Source organism: Barbus barbus, assembly GCF_936440315.1.
Source record: "Barbus barbus genome assembly, chromosome: 15".
NCBI lineage: Eukaryota > Metazoa > Chordata > Actinopteri > Cypriniformes > Cyprinidae > Barbus > Barbus barbus.
The window spans coordinates 31,263,703-31,270,893 of NC_136743.1; positions in this window are offsets into that span (position 1 = coordinate 31,263,703).

Below are 7,191 nucleotides of genomic sequence, written 5' to 3' on the forward strand. Positions count from 1 at the left end.
CACTGAAGAAGGTCATGGTTTTAAATTGTACTGGTCCACTGTGTTTATTTATTTATTAAAGTTATCTCTTTCATTCCAGACGCACTTTTTGTCCAGAGAGCAGTTGGCTGTGCTGAAGATGATGTGCTGCATCATCACTAAAGCTGTCTCAGGCAGATTGAGAAATGTGCAGCCACCCTGGTACCTGCAAGCGTGCTGTGGATGAGGCTGATAAAGGGCTGGATTGTCTGGCGGTAATCAGAACCAGATGGGCTCGCAGACCCCACACCTCGCCGCTCTCCTGCTGCAGTGTCATGAGAGCGGGCGGGTTCACAGTTGGATGACCTTTGACCTGCACTGAGATGCGGGGAGCCCTGCAGCTGACGGTGAGAGCAGGGGATCTGATCAAATCCTTCACTCGCTGTACTGTTTGCTGTTATTATTCGCTTTCAGCTCTGAGAGAGACAAGAGACTCTTTCAGTGACTTAAACGTAAATGTACTGGTCAGAGGAGATCATACCTGAGAAACGAGACCAGAGTTCAAATACAAATAATGGAAAAATACAAATACAGGAATGGAAGTTCAACTTCCTTGAAGGAGTAGTTCACCCAAAAAAGAAAATGAGTTATAAATGTGCTCACCTTCAAGCCATCCAAGATGTTGTCTCTTCATCAGGTTTGTATAAATGTGTCTCTGCATCAGTGTCTCAGCAATGGATGCTCTGCAGTGAATGGGTGCCGTCAGAATGAGAGTTTGATAAAAACATCACAATAATCCACACCATAAATTAGCGTCTTGTGGAGTCCATAATCAATAATAACGCTTCCTCCAGTGAAAAAGTGCATCTCCTGTTGTCTCTCTCATCAAAATCCAGCCACATATTTGTTTAAAGCTGTTTTAATCTGTGCAGATTTCTCTCCTGATTCAGACCAGACTGCTTTTTTCACCGGAGGAAGCGTTATTGTGGATAATGGACTCGGAATTTAGTTACTCTTAATGCAGGATTAGTTTGAGCTTTTGTTCTTCTCCAGATGTTAACTGATGGACTGGAGTGGTGTGGATTATTGTGATGTTTTTATCAGACTCTCATTCTGACGGCACCCATTCACTGCAGAGCATCCATTGCTGAGACACTGATGCAATGCTACATTTCATTGAAACTGTGTACATTTTCAGGAAATTAAATTTTTTTATCAGTGCATTGCTAGGGAGTTGGGTTAAGGGTCATTCACATATACAGCAACGTGCAGTGACTTAATTTGACTTTTTTTTACAAAGTGTGCATGTGCAGAAGTAAGACCTGCAATAGAAACATCTCAAAACATGACAAAAAATAATAATTTTAATAAACATTATGCTGTCCTTGAACATGTACTATAATCATCTGACATCAGTTTGGTCTGGAATTTAATGAATTAGCAGTTAGTTAACACTCCATCACCTGTGTGCCGTCATTAACAACAGTCCTGGCTCCAACCACTTACTGTGTGGCAAAATAGCAACTACTGTCTCCAACGATCATCACACAGATATGAAAATATGTTTGAAGAATGTTATGACTGCAAACCTGCCAAGTCCAAATAGACGTTAACAGTTTGAAGGAGAGAGATTTGTTTTAATGCATCTTGATGGATTTGTGGCTTTGTGAATAAGTGCTGGTGCCAACTTTTAAAGGAGCAGAAACTGATGTGGTTTCTGTGCAACACTAGTCTGTTTATGCATTGTTTTTGTTCAAGTTATTTAGAGGCACAGGTTTATTAAACACTTGTATGTTCTTCTTTGCTGTTGATAGAGATGATAGGATTGCATGTGTAGTCGCCTGAGACAAAGCCGTTTGTGTAATTTTGGGTGCGTCCGTCGCCTGAGGACACGAGCGGTTGTGAGGTAATCGACAGCCTGTGGTTTGAGGTGAACGAGGGAGTTCTCCTTCTGTGTCTTTGACTGTGACATTAAACCACAGCTTCGTAACACTGAATCAGTTTGTGAGGGAGCCCGGTAAAAGATCCTTTGTGTTCAGCTCGCCTCAGGGTCTCGATCTGATTTATATCGCGGCTGTCTCTTGTCAGTATTGCAGACCATCACATTGCTTAACAGGTTCAGCACGTCCTCAATCAAATCTGGACGTCACCTGTGACGCAGGTGTGTACAGTCGCACACGCAAATCACTCTTTTGTTAAAACACGACAGGCTTAACATTTTAAAAACTTACTGGGAACTAAGTAAGGTAAACAGACATGCAGTTGATAGGAAAAGACAAAAAAGATGTTTATACTAGTGTGCATAAAATATGTTGCACCACGTCTAAGTTGCATTATTGAGAGAGAGAGAACATTATTAACGTATTTAACGTACTAAAACGGTTTTCAAAGAACAGGAATGAAAAGTATTAAAATAAAAAAACTGAAATTATAATGGCATTCATTATAAATAACATTTATTATCAACACCAGTCTTAAATGAATTTATTCAGAGTGAAACTGAAACTACCGGTGTGTGAGAAAATCGCTATACAAATAAACTTGTGTTGACGTTCCTCTCTCATTCCGTGCCAATTCAGATGTTTGTGCATGTTATGCATGCTTTACATTAATTGCATTATATGAGTCGCTTTGGAATATATAAAGCCACACATTTCAGATAAAAACAAATGTGACTTATCCACCTTTTTCATGAACACGGAAGTCTCACCTGATTCATACCAGAACAATAGATAACATTTCTGGTCTCCAGTGTTTTAGTCAAATTAACGTATTTTCTGAGCAATTGAAAATCACTGTACAGTATAATTTCATCAAAAAGTTTCATAATGGCCATCTTTTTGCAGTAACTCACTTGTCAAAGTTGAAAGTGGAAAAGATAAGATAATAAATTAAAATAATATGGTAAAACACACTAGTTTCCAATATCATCAGGCAAAACACAAGCTGTTTTGTACAGTACAGCCAAGCAGATGCAGATGACACCGGACGCCAGACACATTCAATTTACAAATTGCCTGCTCTTAAATAAGGTGGATATATTATGAATCATTTGATAGTGATGCCAGTAGTGCATCTTTAGAAGTTTATCTTTGGACTTCTGTATTTGCAGGAGATATGTAGCATCACCATTAGAAGTCAATAAGCTGGAGAAGTGGATTTACTTATTGTTGACGTTAACAAAAGTTATCAAGTGGATGTCATAACAAATGTCAGTAGAATCATAGAGCCGTTCATTCATTCATTTGTACAAACTTACCTTCACGCTGTGGAAATACAAATGGGAAGACAGTTGACAATGAGCGCAGCGCTGAAAAGCGGCAGAGCTACATTACCTTTTACATTTACATTTATTAATTTAACAGATGTTTTTATCCAAAGCGACTTACAATTGGGGAATACATCAAGCGATTCATTTTAAAGAGGCAAATAGTCACAGGAATTGCTCGTAATACCAAGTTTCAAGCATTGTTCAAATAAGTACAAGCTAGAAAGGGAAAAATTAAAGAAAAGAGACAAATATTTTTTGGTTTTACACTGTTTTTTGGCGGTTTTTTATTAATTTTCCACTATAGTTTGGTTCAAATGGTTGGTGTGAGCAATATTAATACAGTATGAGTAATTTCTATATCTCTATGCTTTCATTTCTTATAGCTTGTTGTCTCCAAATGAATCACCTTTGGAGAGTGTAAAGGTTTGGTGGTGAATCCAAGGTGTCAAAAACAAGTGCAGGGTTGGATTGAACTTGGGGTTGAATCAAACCAACCAAATGAACCAAGTGTGAAAACCGCCTAAGTCTGTTTCACAGAATTGTGTCAGAGAAACACACAAGTGAGGAAGGCACCACAGGCCTATTATTTCCAACAGCAGCAAGAGCATTTGAACTTTGTATGACATCCTCTCCTTTGAGAAGCCTTAATAGAACGCTAGCCAGGTACTGAATGGGATTTGGGCCACAAGTCACCTTACCAAACCATAAACCCAGGTCACGGTTTAATCCACATCCTGCCTCTCCTGGGAACTGACATGACGCTCTATTTTGGTGTGAATTAATCACCACTTAAAGACCTCATTATCTTATCCCGGCCAGTCCAGAGGAATGATTAATTAGCCATTGGCCTGCGCTCCCTGGACTCTGTCAAATCCTCAGCGTTTCCAGGCCAAGTCGACTCTCTGTTTTGAGTTCGCCCAACCAAAAATACCTTTGCACTCTTTGACACGCATTCTCCCTTTTGATTTCTTTGCATAAATGAGTTATTTTTGTCATTTAAAGCCTCATAAACCTCACTGTTCATTTTTTATGTTGGAGCTGTCACAACAACCCAGCAATACATCTTGTAGGATGTATGGGACAAGGTTAACAGTCAGAAGATGAGTTGGGGTTTAACATTGATTTATTTGAAGCACATTAACCCTGCCTCAGGTAGACAGAAGAGTAATAGTGAGCGTTCATCGTTGAGCAGACAGGCTGATGGGATGGGGGAGGCCCTCATCGCTCTGAAGAACTCCAGCGGCCGATGACGGAGATGCAGTGAAGAATAATGCGAGCGGGTGGGGACACAACATAACTGAGCTACTTCAGACATTGCATTTCTTTAATTCCTTGGAGAAAAAGCCTTGTTGTTTGCTTGGAAAGTTACCAGGGCTTCTACAGTACATGCCAGAACGGATTCTACATTAAATCCATGCAGTGTGAATACTTGTAAAAAACAAAAGCACTAAAAACTGTTGCCTGACAGATTCGATTACATTTTGAAAATCCATAACTTATTATACTGTCCATACTGTCACTAACAGAATCGACAAAATTGACAGGAGCACCATTTTTTCAGGAGCAAAATCTCTGATTGGCTGAGACTTGTTAGGGCCCAAGCCAGTAAGGCGCAGGGCCCTATTGTTCTTCTAAGGATTATTATTTTTTTTTTTTTTTTTTTTTTTTTTTTTTTTTTTTTTTTTTTATTTCAATCATCCGGGCACTTTTGGGGGCCTTAACGTGCCCGAAAACTCTCGAAAATTGGCACGCACGTTGGAACCTGCGGCCATTAGGACGCCGCTGAGGCTGGGACCCGGGCGTGGCACAGGGGCTCTACGGCGCCCCCTGGAAAATTGTCAGAAAGCTTGATGTATAGCTCACACATACTTGCACGTATTCATATGAAACTCGGTACACATATAGAACTCATTGAGCTGAACAACTTTCACGCAGCATGTCTTGGGCTCCGCCCAACAGGAAGTCGGCTATTCAGGGCTGTTTAAAAAGTGCATGCTCTGGAATTTGATATACTCCTCTGAGGATTTCCATACGATTGCCACCAAACTCGGTGAACATGATCTCAGGACATTGGGGACGCTAAATTGCGAAGATATTTTTGATATGTCGAACGGTTTGCCCGTGGCGAGGCGATGAAGTTATGGCGAAAAATGAGACCCAGGAAATGCCTAATAACGTCCACATACATTGTATGATGTAGATCAAACTTCAGTGATTTGTTCTTTGTATGATGCCGATCGGATAGATGTGACTATTATGACTGAAAGTTATAGCGCCACCAACTGGCTGCAGGAAGTGTGTCGTTTTCAAAATTATTTGAATTCAGCATCTTATTTTTACTCGATTTGCTTCAAACTTCACCAGAATAATGTCAAAACACGGCCGATGTAAAACTGTGAAGGGAAGATTGATATCTAAAATTATGTTGCCATGGCAACGTGTCAAAGTTGAAAATTCGTTTCTGGTGATTTTGAGGCAGATAACATGTTTAGAATGTCATGAAACTCAACACACATATGAGTATTAATGATAGTTAGACACTGGAAAAAGCTCATATACGGGCGTGGAAGAGGCACTCTATAGCGCCACCTTTTGTCAAAAATGAGGGGGTTAGTTTTAGCTACAGACCCCAAACTCGGTACATAAATTGTTCTAATTAATCCGGACAACTTTCTAATTTACAGTCATTAGCTACGACCAACAGGAAGTCGGCTATATTTATTTTAATGTGGGTTTTTTTTAAAAACGGGCTGTAAACAAATTAATACTCCTCCAAGCAGAAACACGGAAATCACACCAAACATTTTTTATCATGATGCCAAAATACTGAAGATGCTAAATTGCGGACGGATTTAGGATATCTTGAACGATGATTTAATGGCAATTTATTAAAGTTACAGTAAAAAAGATCATTTCTTTTTTTTTTTTATCTTTTAAGAGCAGCTTCCAAACACTTCATAAAAAATTACATACACAGAACAATACAGTCTGAGGATATGTGATTAATTTTATGAATTTACAATACACTATGCAGAGGAGAAAATTTGAAAACTATCAGAGAGTTAGACTTAGACTGCTTCTGAGTGAGAGATCCCTGTCAGCCTGCAGCTGAGTGAGGGGTGGGGGTGGGGTGGGGTGTGAGTGACTGTGTGAGTGACTGTGTGGATTGAGCCAGTGGGTGAGAGAGAGAAAGAGAGAGAGAGGGTCTGTTTTTTTAAATCTTTAAAAAATGCTTATAAATCATTAAAGATTTTGATAACACTTTATAATAAGGTCTCAATTCTTAACATTAGGAAATGCATTAATTAACGTGAACTAACAATGAAAAATATATTTTTACAGCATGTTAATTCTTCCATGATAGTATGAACTAACAAAGAACAATTTTTTTAAAGCATTTATTAATCTTTTTAATGTTAGAAAATTAGTCATGTTCAAAAGATAAACTTTAAAATGTAATAATATATAAACACATTTTGGAATTAATATTGATCAACATTAAATGGTATATAATTATTAATGATTATATATATATATATATATATATATATATATATATAATGATAGCTACAGACACCAAACTCGGTACATAAATTGTTCTTATTAATCCGGACAACTTTCTAATTTACAGTCATTAGCTACGACCAACAGGAAATCGGCTATTTTTTTTTTTTATGTGTTTTTTTTTTTTTTAAACGGGCTGTAAACAAATTCATACTCCTTCAAGCAGAAACCAAAAATTCACACCAAACATTTTTTCACATGCTTCCAAGATACTGAAGATGCTACATTGCGGACTGATTTAGGATATCTTGAACGGTGATTTAATGGCAATTTATTAAAGTTACAGTAAAAAAGAACACTTTTTTTTTTATCTTTAAAGAGCAGCTTCCAAACACTTCATAAAAAATTACATACACAGAACAAGACAGTCTGAGATATGTGATTAATTTCATGAATTT